This window comes from Rhinolophus ferrumequinum, chromosome 18, assembly GCF_004115265.2.
Source record: "Rhinolophus ferrumequinum isolate MPI-CBG mRhiFer1 chromosome 18, mRhiFer1_v1.p, whole genome shotgun sequence".
Taxonomy (NCBI): Eukaryota; Metazoa; Chordata; class Mammalia; order Chiroptera; family Rhinolophidae; genus Rhinolophus; species Rhinolophus ferrumequinum.
Window position 1 is genome coordinate 26,008,308 of NC_046301.1, and position 16,679 is coordinate 26,024,986.

General features: G+C 37.3%; 1 protein-coding gene across 7 annotated transcripts in view; it reads left to right on the forward strand.

Annotated features, from left to right (window-relative positions):
* The first annotated feature begins 1,852 nt into the window (after positions 1 to 1,852).
* GUCY1A1 (guanylate cyclase 1 soluble subunit alpha 1) overlaps positions 1,853 to 16,679 on the forward strand; it is a 51,631-nt gene continuing 36,804 nt past the window's right edge. The window contains exons 1-2 of one of the 7 annotated variants that reach the window (XM_033135088.1): positions 1,853 to 1,991; positions 2,346 to 2,419. The gene's annotated coding sequence lies outside the window, so the exon portion shown is untranslated. Of the gene's footprint in view, positions 1,992 to 2,042; positions 2,420 to 2,688; positions 2,940 to 9,393; positions 9,747 to 16,513; positions 16,642 to 16,679 lie in introns of those variants that run through there. The other 6 variants (XM_033135085.1, XM_033135086.1, XM_033135087.1 and 3 more) reach the window with 6 other exon arrangements.

Genomic DNA, 16,679 nt, shown 5'->3' on the forward strand with positions numbered 1-16,679 from the left:
GTGGATAAATGATTCTACTAGGATTCTACTGAATCCCTCCCTATTAAAACCCATGTTCATTGCTAGGCACGTAGGCTGCAAAGATTACTTCCCTAATGCAAAAGTACTTTCAGTCCTTTGTCAGGGTCTATCAAATATCCAGATTAAGGAATGTCTTTCACAGTCACCTTTTGATGATTCCAGCCACCCTCATTCCTAGATTGGTTGCTTTTCCCACATACCTCATTGTCTGGTACAAAGGATGGGAGAAGGATACAAGATACACTCTAGTTGAGAGTCTACCCTGTGTAACACTGAGTAGCCCCTGACAGAAATTACTGAGGTTAAATGAAATACTTATCAAGGATTTTGGTGCGCTGTAGAATTTGAGGATGGTAAAAGCTGAAATTAAAAGCTTTAGCAAGTCACATTCCAAGGTGACAGGCATACTGACAAGAGTAATGCCAGTAGAAGAAAATAAAAACAAACAATTAAACAACAACAAAAAACAGGTTTCATACAAGCCTACAGTGCATGGCAACTAGAGGACAGGCAAATGCGGCCATTTGAACCAAACTGATCTTTCCACTTTGCCTTCCTATAGTTTTATAAATGTACATTGTATTTCTATCAAATGATAGCACTTCCTGTTTCTTGAATATCCATGTCATAGCTTCCCACCTCGACGCCTTTCCTCACGTTTTCCTTGGACTAAAAACAAAACAAAACAAACTTCCTCTATTTCATCTTTTCCCAAATATGAACAACCTTTTAAGGCCTAAATCTAATGCTGCTCCATTGTGAAGTATTTATCCTGTTAAAAAAAAATGTCTTCTGTGCTTTCATGTCATTAAACTTGTTTTTTTAAAAAAATAGTATGTGTTTCTCTTTCAATTATGCATTAGTGGATATTTCTTTTTATTTTTTTCTTCTAGGTTTTAAATAGTACTATGATGAGAGAAGCCCTACTGACCTAAGAGATTATCACGGGTTGAGAGTAGAGGAAGAGAAGATTTCAAAGGTGGCAGAACCAAACATGCAAACTGAAAAGCTATAAACTTTTGCCTGTTACTAACGCAAAGTATATTTAAATGACTTTTTTTCTTAAATGTCTTTTTTGAAAGCTTATTCGAACTGTTTGCCATGAGAAGAGCATGTAGGCAAGAATGGGTGAAAAATATGCAAATACGATGCGTCAAAAATGGGACCAGATTATGTGGTGGGTTCGGGGAGAAATATAATTGGAGATATCCGTGAACAATTAGTTTCAAAGTTCCTGGGTTTGAAGAAGGATCGCATAATAATCATGATTAATTGTGAACTCACAATGGAAAAGCATAATGAGATCTTTTTAAAAAGTCAAAAACAATATCAGAACTTATTTTTCTATGCTGGAATACACAACACACACAAGGCCCCCTCACACACCTGCCCCCCCCACCCCAAACAAATGTACTGAAGCAAGCAGAATCAAGACCTTACTGGAAAGATGTAAATGCTCTGTAATCATTGAATGGCACTTGCAAAGGAGTAGATAGGCTTTAAATCTGAAAACCAGGACAAGCATGCGTGCAGATATCAACTTCCCAGCAGAAATGTTGGAATTTTTAATTGCAGAAAACTAGTTTTTCTGGCTTAGTGCAGAGTGAGGATTTCTTTTTTTCCATAAGCCAAATTTTCCATGAGTTCACTCCCTCTTATTTTCCTTTCTTTTCCCTTGTCCCTGTCCCCTCTTCTCTTGTCACCACAGAGTAACTGCTGGGATGGCGATTGGGTAGCTGGAGGGGCCAGGACTCAGTTCCCCTGCCCTAGTCTGGGTGTGGTGGGTGGGACTCAGCACTGAGCTGGTTTTCCACAAGCACGTTTCTATGCAGTTTTCCTACACTTTCACTGCACTAGACCCGAGGCTAAAAGTAGACAGCAGCTGGGGAGCTGCCCCAAGCGACCTACACCTGCAAGGGAGGGAGCGCCGCCAGCAGACCAGAAATGGGGCCCTGAGTGACCTCACCATGGTGCGTTTTTGCCGCTACTTTCTTTTTCTGTCTGAAGGGGAGGGGTTCTGAAAAGTCGAGTGCCGTGGGGAAAGGAACTGCCGGGTTCCTTAGGGGTCATCAGAGACATACAGAGAGACAAGAACAGACCGCCACCGGAAAGGATTTAGTGTTTCGGAGCAGCGTGGGAATCGGGTTTGCTAGAAACGTCGCGTCCCGCCCAGCCTGTTGAGCAGGTAGACAGGAAGGAGCCCAGTGTGAGCTCTGCGGCCTCGTGTGCGGTGGCTGCACTCACGCAGGGACCAACAGGTGCCACCGCAGAGTCCCCTCTCCCGCCTCCCGCCCTTGACGCCCACTTTCTCTCTGCGTTTACAGTGAGGATTTGCGAGGCGCGCCTTTGAGCTGCTGGAGATCCAGAAACAAAGCCCCGAGCTCTAGGAGGCCACCGAGTAAGTGGTCGCTGCATACCCACGCGGGTCGGGACTCCCTAGAAAGACGGTCCCTGTCCCCGGGCCTCTGGCCTGGGCGGGTCTTCCTACCCGTCCCCCACCCCCTGGGAAGCCTTTCCTGCATTCCCAGCTGCCCAGCCCTGGGCGGCCGGGGCCCGGTTCCCACGCTGGGAAGGACCAAGGGAGCAAAGGAGACGGCGCCCGGGTGTCCGGCTCAGGGCTCGGGGGACCTGCGACGCCTGAGGCAGGAGGACTGACGCGGGGTGGGCGCCTGGCTGACCGCGCCAGCGGCTGCGCTCTGCCATCCGAGGCGCGAGAACGCGCGGGGCGCGCGGGGCCGCCTCTCTCCCACGGCTGGGTCTCGGGGCAGCTCAGTCCGCCAACCCAGGGGAGCCGGGCGGCCTGCGGCGCACGCCGGGACGAGCTGGAACGGCAAAGAGGCGCTGGGATATTAGAGCCTGCGGAGCTGGAGTCTGCGCCTGGGCTTGACCGAAACTTCATCCCGCCTGCTACGGCGTGGGTGAGTGATCGCTGTCCTGGACAGCAAACAGCTACGGTAGCTGGATTGCTTAGAGAAAGCGGGCAGCAAACTTCCAGTGGTGCTGTTTGGAGACTGTGTGTGTGTGTGTGTGTGTGTTAATTACTGGTTGGCAGTCTAATTTATGTTTTCATTGTGACTGCCGCACCTGGGGAAACAGTGAGCAAGGGGTCACCACCATCTCTGCGTTGCCTGGAGCCTGTACTCTATGTGCTAAGCAGCCTCCCTGTGACACTGGTGTGAGGTGGGCTGCACTGCAATGTGATCATGCTATGGATCTCATGAGTCTTTTTTTTTTTTCTCTTCCCGTTTGTTTTCACATGGTTGTTTCTTCCTTTTGTACTTGATAAACAGTTTGCATCTTTTGAAGTAAACCAGAAGGTTGTACATTTCACTTAATGGTGATTGGCCGAAGATATCCTGGTTTCCAACATATTGGAAGCTCCTCTGAAATAGAACAGATCATGTATATATTTTTTAAATTAGAGCTTCATTTGTAACATATCAGTAGTGATTTTCCAGGGTAAGTCCTCTGATGCTGATTTCATTAAATGCTTACCTATTGTACTTACCAGAACTGGGCTTGGTAGGAACATCGTTAACCGTCTGGTTCCATATAAATAAACATTAAACCACTTAGCGATAGATACAGATTTTTCTATCTTGGTTCATAATGTAGAAATAATCTGTTGAGCTTTCCCTAAAATGGCTATATATATATATATATATATATATTTTTTTTTTCTTTTTCTGCTGCTGTGGTCATTTCAGGGACTATATTATGAGGAGTAGTGAAAATCATTAACAACATAAGCATATGAATGTCTAAAATTCCAAAGCAAATCTTAATTTGTCATGAAGCCATACAAACTTTTTATTACTCTTTAATTGGAGGTTTTCTGTGTAGTCTATGTTCTGTTCAGTTACTAAACCACTCACATTCTGTGTATCTGCTTCAAGGGGTCATGAAGTCCCTGGAATCTTATCAAACATTTGAGTTGTTGCATTTTTAGGGAGATAATCTAGAGTCCTTAGATATCCAAAGAGATCTGTGACTCAATAGAAAAATGAGAACCATGAAATTAAAATATATAAGCTACACTTTTTCTTGTCAAAACAATATGTTCTCTATATAAAGCCTGCAGACATAAACAGGAACAATTAAATAGTGTTACAATAATTAAACATTTCATAAAAAATGGACTCATGTTTTCAAATTTACCAGTTAGGAAACTTAGGTAGATGAAGTTTATTTGGTAGAAATTTGTAATGAATAGATGGGAATCTTGTTTCTTCTTGTACTATAAGATTTCTTTCCAGTATATGACAGAGGAAATAAAAATTATATTTGTCTCTCTTTGAAACCCAACAGAAATATAAAGTACTTATGCCTGATATGGTGTTTAATAGTGTATGAATATAAATAGCCCGTTAAAATCCCTGTTTTTAGATGTCCAGGTAGAAAATAACATGTCTAAGAGAATTTTCTGTTATTTCGAGAATGTGGAAGAAAATGTAAAGCTATTTCATTTGTATCTTAAAAGAAAAGGAAATGTGGAAAACTTCACAATGCTTAGTACTTATCTGTCTTGTAACTATTGTTTATTAAATGATTTTGCTTTAAGGCATTATTTTGAAAACTTTAATATTATATTTTACTAAAAACAAAAGTGATAAAATTAAATTATTTCTATTATGAATAAGTCAATAAAATATCTCTGTGACTGAATGTCAACAGTTTTGTCGTAGATATTTTTGAAACAAAAATATCTTTAGTTAACATTACTTTTCGGATAAATAAAAATATTGCATAACGTTGAATTTTGTGAGAAACTATACAAGTGAAATTAACTTCTGTATTTATATTGTAGGTTGCATTTACCAACAACTAATATGAGTGTAGGGGAAAATACTGATAATTTACAAATTAGTTTAAAACAACATATGTATCCCAAAAGTTTCTAATTACCCTTTTCCAGAAATAGATAAAAATCAAATTAGCCTTAAGAATGAATCTCTCCAGATAAAGAGACGTGGAAAGATAAATCAATATTTGAATATACCAGCCGAAAAGTATGTTATTAATGTTATTAATAGGAAGAAATTTTGGAGGAAATTAGTTATTCAGAATATTTTTTATATGTCAGATTTGCCAGGAAGTTGCTTAGCGTTTTTTTGATTTGCTAGAATATATAACTTTTATGGCACTGATTTTTATATCACTTACATTATAAAATTTACCCAAACAACTTTTCTTAAATATTACTATTTATTACTTTTCTGTATATTTGTAGAAACAGATATTTTCCTTTCTAAAATATCAATAATTTCAATGGTTTTTAGTCTCTAGGCCATCTAGATTTATGAAGTATTTATTAGGTGCCTGTGCAATAGTTTTGTTTTGGGTATATCCATCTTGATCTGATACAAAAAGGGCTTTTGGCAATTTTTAGGTCTTGAGATGAACAAATTCAGTTGCCCATTGACTCGTTGACTGCCTTGGGGTTGGAATAAATTTTTAGCTACCCGGGATCACATTTGCTTCTATTTCTTTCAAGCAGTTTGGAAGTATCTGACCTATTTCATATATTTTTCTTTCCACTGGGTTCAGGTCAACAGGCTTTATCTTCCTAGAATTACTTTCAAGGATATAAGAACTTTAGGCCAGCTTCCTTCTCAGCCCACCGTGGAGAGAATGACCAGCTTATAAAACGAGGGCCCCTTGCCACAGAAAATGTGATTCTCACTGCTTGTAGTTAACTGTGCTTACCTGGAATGCTTTCTGGACATTAATAGTCTTTTATTAAAATGAGTTCTCCCTTTCAGAAAATCAAAGGCAACTCTCATTAATTAACTCACATACCACCTCTTCCTTCTCACCATAGTAAGAATTAGCAAGAAGCCAACAGAAGACAATAGCTTTGGGACTGAACTCCCTGGGGAAAGGAAGTTGGGAAGACCAAGGAAAACTTCTTAATCTTGACATTTTTGCCAGGTCTAACCTATCTACATATCCCATGTCGCTCTGCTACATTATATTAAAAATAGCTGTTTCGATGTCTGAATGTCTTGCCAAACTCAAATCGCCCTACGAATATTCATCATTGGACTCATAGTGCCTGGCACATAGTAGGTGTCTGATAAGCTTAATTTGTTGTCTTCGTAATTATTGAATTAAGTTTTTTTATGCCTTGATGCTACAGGTTGCTCTATTCAAGAATACAATTTAAAGAATTGTGTTTGTTTTGCAATGACCCTCCATGGAATATTATGATCTTCTCTAATATGGCTTGCAGCCTGTTCAGAACTGCTTGTAAGCTGTTATTTCTTTCACCATCACCCAACTTCCCTTAGTATTTCTGAGTTCACTAGTGTTAACCTCTCCTTATTATCAGTGCTTGTCGACCCTCTAAACTTTCCACTTTCCTTGGGAATCCAAAACAACGGAGGTTTTTCTTTCTACACATTAATCACCTGTCATTGTTCAGAACTTCATTCAAAATCTACATGTTCGGCTTTCACGGTACCTTAACCTGTTCCACTTTCCTTTGGGAATCCAAGGTATTTGCCCATCTGGGCCTTTGCATCACTCAAAATTGCCCCTGCTGAGAAAGCTAAGAACTTCAAATTCCATTTCTGACCTCAATCTCCTATCTTTCCAGCAATTTCACTCACTTACCATTACCCAACACTCTCCCCTTCCATTATTGTTCCTTGGCCACCCCCAATTTTCTCATGTTTTCCTCTCTTATTATGCTCACCTTGGTCAGCAATGTCAGCTCTGCTCCAACCCTCAAATCTCTTGCAACTAGAATCTGATTCACTCTAACTTCAGTTTAATGAATGGTTAATAGTGATAGGAATTTATTTTATTCTTTCTTGTATGATTCCTTATCAAAGTCTCCATAGTACATGTTCCAGATTTCCCCAGGTTTTCCAGTCCACTCAAGTGATCCTTACTCCTTTCATCCTTGGCAGATGACCTTTTTTCTGAATTCACAGAAAATATGAAGTTCAATTTAGGCAAACTATTTATCAAGATTTATCTTAAATGTAGGAGGCATTTCTTTATTTGATCTGTTCTTAGTATAAGAACTCTTTTCTTATATTGACATATACTGTTTGTCTCTATAATATCCATATCCCAATTTTTACCTTTTAAAATACTTGCACAAACTGTGTCTATATGATAACTCTTGTAGTCTCTATGGTAATATCCAGTTCCTTCATCTCATCCTGAACTGGCATGGTTGCAGAGTCTTGATATAATTAGGGCGTTTCTCCTTTGGGTATATACTTAAAGTGTAGTCTCCAGAATAGAACCCAGAGGAGTGGACTAATATCATTGGATATCTCAGTTTTTCTCCTCTGGATACCATATAGTAAATCATTCTAAAATTTAATCTGTCCTCTCCTCACTTATCTTTTGGTTTGCATCTACACTATGCTATTTAGTGCACACTGTTTTTGCATACTCTTCTGCAAATAAACTCCTCCCCAATTGTACATTTGGCCACTTGATTTGGGACTTTTAAAAATATTTACTGCATTATATAGGGTGACATATGGGCACCGGACTTATTAGGGAGACCACTTCATAGACTGTGTAGATGCCTGATCAGTGTGCTATACACCTGAAGCTGAAGTTGAATAATATTGAATATGTCAACTATAATTAAACACACACACACACACACACACACAGTGCCAAAAAATTGTTTACTCATTTTAAGAAAGGAAAACTGTATTAAAATTGGAATACTCAATGTATATCAATAACAAAAGATGAATACAAGTCACATTTGACTTCTGCAATTACAAGAGGTGCTCAAAGTGGTTACCATCAGCGTCCAGACACTTCTGATTATGGCAAACTACTGCTTGAGCAACATTGATCAAAGTCTCCATTTGTATACATTTTTTGGCATCCCCAGCATGCATATGTGTAGCCCTTATATATATATATGTGTGTGTGTGTGTGTGTGTGTATATATATATATATATATATATATATATGTACATATGTATGTATATATATGGTCACGGGATGTGGAGATTGGGGGAAGGGGGTTATCACTTTGTGAGGGATGTAAATGTCTATTACATTGTTTCGTACACCTGAAACTAATAAAATAAATTTAAAATAAAAATACTTACTACAATTAAATTTTATCTTTACCTTTTGTTGGCCTATTGTTCCAGAAAGTCAAGATATTTTTGGAATATATCCAAAATATATTCCATGATACGGACTAGCAATCCTTCCCAATATAGAGGCATTAACAGATTTAATCAGGATACAATTAATATCTTCATCCAAGTAACTGTGTAAAAGGCTGAACTGGAAGGACATTTGGCATGATCCTAGCCACCTTCCTCTTGCTTTACAGAGTCCATGAATTAGTCCTCTTGATAAGGCTATTTGACCAGTTATATAGTCAAGTAACTCTCTTTCCTCAGAGTTTACGTTCCTTTGTGTGGCCCAGGAGTATACTGTGACAGACTTGGTCAAATTCCTTGCTGAAATGCATTTCCACTTTTTGCAGAATATATATCAGGTAACCCTGTTAAAACAAAGAGGAAATAACACTTGATTAATTTATAATGATAGATTCTTTGCAACCTCTTACTAGCTTATAGGGAACTACACTTCACGTTTTGAGTGCTAACATACCATAATTTTAAGGATCTCTTGGGAACCATGCCTGGAATTAATGTCAGTCTCTCTAGGCTAGAATTGCTGGATCCACCTTCTCTATTTTGAAAATTGAGGCAATGGCTGGATTCTTTGTTCTCTATCAACCCTTATATTCATCATAATATCTGTAAAGATGATTTTAACTCTTCCCTTATGTCATCCACAAGTGCTTTCAGTACTTTGCAATATAACTTCTTCTAATTAGTGGATTTAAACTCATTTAGAATATTTAATATCATACTATATCTTGGGTCTTTAAATTTATTATTTTGATTGTTGTCTTATTTTTGCCAATATGAGTATTATTTTCTTGAGGAACGGAGATGAAACAAAGCAAGACTAGTTCTACCTGTCTGGTCATATACTGTCATTTGAATTTCTTAATCTCCCAGCAGTCAATATACTCTTCCTATATCCAATAAAAATGCCATTATTGGCACTTTATCTGGCAATAATAACAAAAACTAAAAGAACCTTTTTTGAATTTGTAATTTTTGAAAGCTTCGGGTTTCTTATATTTTAGGACATGCTCCTTAGAGGTTCAGTCACTTTTTTGTACTTCTTGCAATAAAGTTTATAATGGTTGTCACTGAGGACGATACAGGCAAAGTTTATGACACAGTCCGTGACTTGAGGGAATGTAAAGTCTGCATGTGGAGATAACAGAAGCCAGAAATAGTTTCAGAATTATATATGTCAACACGTAACAATGAACTTAGCATTTGTGATGCAGTTTTAATAACTTCTAAACAGCTTAGAAGAAGGAGACAGTTCTACAAGATGGAGCTATTGAAGAAGGCTTTCTAGAGATCAAGCACTTACCGTGTTTCCCCCAAAATAAGACCAGGTCTTATATTAATTTTTACTCCAAAAGCCTCATTAGGGCTTATGTTCAGGGGATGTCATCCTGAAAAATCATGCTGGGGTTATTTTTTGGTTAGGTCTTATTTTTGGGGAAACACAGTAGTTGAGATTTTAAAACAGAACAAGTGTGTTGGACTTTGTAGGACATGTAGGATTTAAATAAGAGAATAATGGAAAGAATGTTCTAGACAGAGGAAAGGCAAGGAGCACTGCAGGAAGCAGGTGAGGTGAGTGGTTGTGTGTGTGTGTGTGTGTGTGTGTGTGTGTGTGTGTCTCCAAAGAATGGAGAGAGAAAGGGCAACACCAAATCTTTTCAAGCCACAGCTTTGAGGTATTCCTTTGTGGAAAATACTACTCTCTCCCTCCTTTTCTAGCTTTCCTTTCCCCTTGCTCAATCTTTGAGAGGCCCATACCTACTCAGTCTTTAAATTTCAAACGAGGCTCTATTGCTCAGAAATTATCCCTGATCTTCCAAGTCTGAATTGAGGGCATTGTTATGTTTTCCTTCAGTTCCCCGAACTTCTCTCATATGATTATGCTCTACTACAATGGCTTGCGGAATTGTCTATTTTCTCTATTAGACTGTTAGACTTTGTGGGAGGAGCTACCATTTCTGTTTAGTTCTCATTCTATTCACAGACACCTAATAGAAGTGCTCCATGGATCATAAACACTCAGTAAAAATGTGTGAGATGATATGGGTCTGCTTGGAGCAATGAGGTTATGTAGGAGAATATTTATAAAAAGATTGAAGGTAAAGAGGGGTTAGATTACAAGACCAGAATGTCAGGCTGCCTCTTTGCTTTTTTAGGTAATATGGAACCATTTTGTTTTTTGAGTTTGGGATGGGGTGTATGCATTACTTTTAATTAGCCCTTCATAAGTCATTTCAAACTATTTGAAGTTTGATACGCAGGTCTAGATTTAACTAGGAAATTATTTGGCTGCTTACTGTGCATCAGGTGTTTCTATTCGTGAGGTTGAGAAACCCTATAACTTTAATACTGCGTGTTTTTATTAGAGAAGTTTTGTTATTTCAATAGTCTAATTTTATATGTATGTACTGAAATTGTTAGCTGCTTATTGTTCTCAATTTTCAATCATTTTGCAGCTTCAGATGTACTCTACTGTAAGTAGTTAAAGGATATGTAGTTTATATATTAAGTTAATAAAACACAGGGCGAGGAATTTCAATGCTCCATTAGTACAATATAAACTTTTAAGTTGTGTATTTGTGAGCATAAAGTTCAATCAATATAGCAGTAAAGGTGAAATGTTTAGAAGGTTACAAGGGTAACATGGAAGAGATTTGGACAAACACAGTAACATTATCAGTACTTGATATGTCCACATTTTAAAACAAGGCGTTCTTACACTGGAGGATTAGCATTATGCATTTGTAAGTGTAATTAGCAAAAGGCAGTCCTCCCAATAAAAACTCTTTGGGTAAAACTCCATTTTTGTAATGCTTGAAATAGTTACAGTCACTAATTGTAAGTAACATTCCTCTTTGTCCACCTCCACCCCAAATAACAATTTAATATGCCACAACATTTATATCTGGTTCTTTTCTGTGGTGACTACCCAGAAAAATATTCTTAAGCTCTTATTGTGTCATCTAATGCTAAAAAATTCAGCAGTATTATGTAGGAGAGCTGTGATATTTCTTGACAGACCGTGTACCTTGGTTGGGTAGCAAATTCTTGCAACTGAAGTTTTTGCCTTTCCCCTTTCCTCCCGCTGAAGCTGTAAGAGTTTATCCTAACTTACGTTACATTACCACCTAGAGCTCACTTGCTGGCTTAGCCAAGATCAAGGTCATAAATGAGGTGTATTGCAAGGCCAACCCCCAAAAAAGTTTCTGTCTTTTTGGTCCTTCTCATGGCCTAAAATTCCTTTGTATTATTGCAATCTTTTGGATTTTATTTCTTGGAAGCCATGGGACAACTCTTTTACCTAAAAGACCACTACAACCATGCTTGCCCAATAGGAAAATTCACTTTTATTATGTTGCTGTCTGCCTTCCATCAAGAGCGTGGTTCTTCGACATAGACTTTTAAAGTTCAGAGTAAAAGAAACTGAAAGACCCAGCATGTGGGGCATACACAATAAAGATAGATACAAGCAGGGAACAATTGGCAATGACATGGTGCTCAGACAGGAAGAAGAAGGTCAAACGAAAGGAGAGCAGGTCCTGAAAATAACTATTTCTTCATATTTTTGTTACCTATTAGTTTTCTTCATTGCTAATGAAGCAGTGTGCTAAAGGGGGGCGTTTAGAATATATTTCCTCACCAACATGTTGTGGCCTTCATTATCTACTTAAATTAAACCAGAGTAAAACTGGTTTAGTTATTTTTATCTTACTATTGGATATGTTTCAGTGCCTAGTGGAAAGGTAGCTGCACGTTGTGCGGTCTGGTCTGTTCTACACAGAGTAAAATGGTTTTTGGATATGATTCTTTACATTAGCTGTCCTTGGTAAATAATCATTGGTCAGTATTGTCAAGAATTTTTCCTGCATACCATGTGTTAAAGACCATTTTAAGTGGTGTAGGGATCACGCAGTGTTCATAACTTCAAGCAGATAATCTGACGGCCATACTTGACTGCCTAACTCTGCCATCCAATGCCCTGTTCATTCTCTTAATTGAATACTATGTTACGGCCATATTGTCTCCACTGTAATTAATCACCACGCTCTTCTTTGTTTCTGATGTTAGGCCAATTATATCCTTTATTTCTGATATTGTATTGTTCATTTTTAACATTTTCGATTATTTCTTTACTTTCTATTTTTCAATTGAAACTCCCTACTTATATATGCTATCCAACTCTACCACTGGATTCTGTAATACATTTATCATGGTTATTTTTAAGTTCCTGTCTGATAATACTATCTGGGCCAGTTTTTGGTCTGTTTCTATTAATTGTTCTCTTGTGCGTAGGTCACATTTTTCTTCCTCTTCTTGTGTCATATGTGTCATAGGGGTGTGTGTATCATATCATACATATGTCTTAGGCTGCAAGTGTGGAAGATTGAGTCAATATAAGTTGTGGGGCTCCTCAGGATTCTAATCTGTCATACATCAGTTGAAAGTTTAACCAACTTCTCTTGACCTCTGTCTATGAGTTTCTGTCACTTTCTACTACTTCATCTGGGCTGAAAATAACCATGGCTCTTATTTCTCCTAGGGCTCGCTATTCATTTATTTTGGATTTTAGTTCATTTAGGTTTCTCTGAGTCCTTGACTGAGTTTTTTTTTTTAATCACTTGGTTAAGGTATAATTTATGTACAAGAAACGTCACATATATAAAATATACAATTGGGTAAGATCTGACAGGTGTATACGCCTGTGAAACTACCACCACAATCAAGACAAAAAAAAAAACAAAAAACAAAAAACAACAAAAAACATTTCCATCACCCCTAAAAGTTTTCTTGTATCCCTTTCCAGTCAGTTCCCCTTTTCTCTCCTACCCTCAGGTAACTGTTGATCTGCTTGCTGTACTTACAGATTTGTTTGCAGTCTGCAGATTTTATATAAAAGTAATATTACAGTATGTACTCTTGTGTGTGTGGTCTCATTCACTCAGCATAATTATCTACTTTATTGCATGTATCTGCTGAGTAGGAGTTCTTTACATATATGGCTGTATAACATCATTTTTATTTATTCACATGATGAAAGATATTTGAAACGTTTCCGATTTGGGGCTATTATAAATAAAGCTGCAATGAACATTTACGTATAAGTGTTTGTTGGAATATATTATTTACCTTTTTCTTGGGTAAATGCTTAAAAATAGAACAGCTGAGTGGTATGATAGGATATGTTTAACATTTTAAGAAACCACCAAACTGTTTTCCAAAGTGATTGTATCTTCTTAGGTTCCCCCCAACCTTATACCTGCAACCTTTCTAAAATTACTTCTTATTTCTAGTTATGAGTTTGTAAAGCCCTTGGAAATTTCTACATAAACAATTGTATGTGCATATAGCAGACAGTTTTACTTCTCTCCAATCTTTTTGCCTTTTTTCTTAACTTATTGCAATGGCTAGGACCTAGCCTCAATACGATATTGATTAGATTTGGTGGAAGGTGGCATCCTTGCCTTTTTCCTGATTATACTGAGAAAGTGTTCAGACTTTCACTTTAAAGCATAACTTTAACTGTAGTTTTTTTTAATAGATGCTGTCGGAGAGATTAAAAAAATAAAACAACTACAATTGTATAGCTTATCGAGCTAGTTCTTATTATTGGGGTTGGAGTAGGAGTCTCTTGTGATTTTCTATAACCTAATCAGAAGTGGTAGACTCTACTTTGACTTTTTTTGAGCTAACTTTGTACAGTGTGTGGTAAGTATTCCTCTTTACAGAAAGCTCCCAATATACATAAATCCAGAGATTTGTAATCCTCAAAATCCTTCTTTCAAACTTGCTATTCCTCCATCCATTGGCCTTAATATCATCTTTATTCATTTAACACTACGGTATTTCCTTACCATAGCTCCTTATTTCCTTTTATTTTACTCCACTGTTATTATTGTAATTTGTTTCATCAAAGTCCTAAGTGTCTGTCTCATCTAAAAGTTTAATGATATTTTCTCAGTCTACTTGCTGTTGACTGAATTGTGACCCCCTCATTTATATGTTGAAGCCCTAACCCCAATGTAATGATATTTAGATTATCTTTGGGAGATAATTAGGTTTAGATGAGGTGATCAATGTGGGATCCTAATGACAGAATTAGTGCCCTTAGAAGAAGACAACCTAGAGAGTTTGCTCTCTTGTCTCCCTGTGTCATGTGAGGATACAGCCAGAAGGTAGCCATCTGCAAACCAGGAAGATAGGTCAGGCACCCTGATCTTGGACTTCCGTCTTCCAGAACTGTGAGCAGATGAATTTCTATTGGTGAGGTCCTCCAGTCTTCGGCATTTTATTATGGTGTCTTCAGCTGACTAATACACCCCCTGACCCTCTTCAGACTTATAACATATACTTTTTTTTGAGCATGTCCTCTTCTGTTTACATTCTCATCATTTTTTTCTGATTGCTGCTTCTCCACATTAGTCATAACATCCTTCTCCAACTCTTAAATATGAATTTTCTCCAGGATACTAAATTTGGCCATTTTCTCTTTCTCCTTCCAGCCCTTTGACACTGAGCAGTTTGAATTAAACTCCTGAATTTAATGGCTTCCTCTCTGTGGAGGACCACAAATTAATATCACTAGTCTGTTATATGCTCCTTCATTAAAGACTACAAATTTCAAATGCATCTCTACTAGATGCCCCACTAATAGTTCAAGATCCTTGTATATAAAACAAAATTCAACATCCTTTCTCTCAAGCCTACTTCTGTTACCTCCTTCTATTAATGGCACCATTATTTTACCAGACAAACTTCAGAGTCATCTCGTTCCTCAGATCTAGTCAGTTGACACATGATGACAACTTTAATTTTATAATATCTCTAGCACCCATCCTTTCCTGTCCCTTCCCACAACTTCCTTCATTGCTCAAATGCACTTACCCCATTCTTCCTCTATGGCATGCCCTTTTGGTAACATCTTTATGTCTGAACCTTAGTCATTTTCAAAAAATAAGCTCAAATTTCATAGATTCCAAAAAGGTTTCCCTGGTCATCCTTTTGCTGCCACTGCCTAAAAGTTATATTTCTCATAAATATTGTTGATCTTCTGTCTCTACCTATTCTTCACTTTTTATTTTAGTCATTTAAGAAAATTACGTGCACACACACACACACACACAAACACACACTCATACACACTCATACTAGACTTTGAAGAAAATTAAAGAAGGGGATAGTTTTATTCTCTTCAGAAGCTCAGAAAATATTGATTGATTTATAAATGAACTTATTAATAGCTCATTATAAAACTTTTTTCGGGAAAACAAAGGCATTCCATACGCTCCAAATTATCCTCATCTTATTTGCATCTTATTAGTTTTTTCCCTGTGTTCTGCCCTATATAGTGGTTATAGTTAATAACCTAACATTAGTATTTTTATTGTCTTTAGTTAATATTTATGGAATGCCTAACAATACGTAATACTGTGCTCAGTGCTTCTAATAAAGCATTGAACTATAGGAAGCGTGTGTGGTTTTCCATTTAGCGAATTTCATAGTGAAGTGGTAGAACAGGAGGCTAGGGAATAACATGAGCATTTTTTGGCAGATCTTAGTGAACTTCATAAATTTCTATGTATGGAGAGATTTCTCTCTTCCAAAAAGGTAAAAAAATAAATAGTAAAATAGAAAAGGAAAATAAATGATAAAAATAAAAAAATAAATAAAATAGCTAATAAAATGAAAAAGGAAACTATACAGGAAAACTTTTTGAAAAGTTGTTCTTCTCATGTGTCATTTACATATGTATATTTGTCTCTGTACATACCAAAGATCCAAGGAAAATAAAAGGAAAAAATTGAGTCAATTTGATAATAAGAACTTAAGCTATCTGTATCCCTTCCAGATGACTTCCAGCCAGTAGTTCTGTCTTTTAATTTCAGCACAAAATAACTTATTGGAAGTCCAAAGTTGGATAAATCGTGATCTGCATTGGTTAGTTAGATTAAGGCTAAAAACAAGTCTCACTTTCAATTAAGTGGCAAAGACAGGATAATAAGTAAGGTTATTTAGAAAATATATTTAGAAAATTGAAACGGATAGCTTTCTTGAGAAAGTTCAAAAGGTGATGAGAAAATCATGCAGAAGAGCCTGTAGAAATATTTTAGAAACTGTAGACAGCCAAAACAATTTTATAGTGTGTATTAATATTAGTGTGATATGAAGATGAAACATAAGCCTCTGATGGGATTAAGATGAAGTGTTTACAATAAGCCTCAAATGATTCAGTGTGGAAATTGAATAAAAATACTGAGTGTTAACTTTTTCTCAAAGCAGTTGCTACAATTTTTGGAGGTCCACAAAAGGAGGAGCGCTTTCTCTGCATTGCAGTTGAGTAGGTGATCAGACTATATTAGAGTGAACTCAGCTCGTGGTCAAACTGCCTGAGGCACTGTCTGGTCTCTATACCTCAAGAGTGTGAGGTTTGGGTCAAGTCACCAAAATCTGGACTTCTGCTCGAGCATCTGTAAGTGGGAAAGATTGCAATACCTCATCTCTAACGTT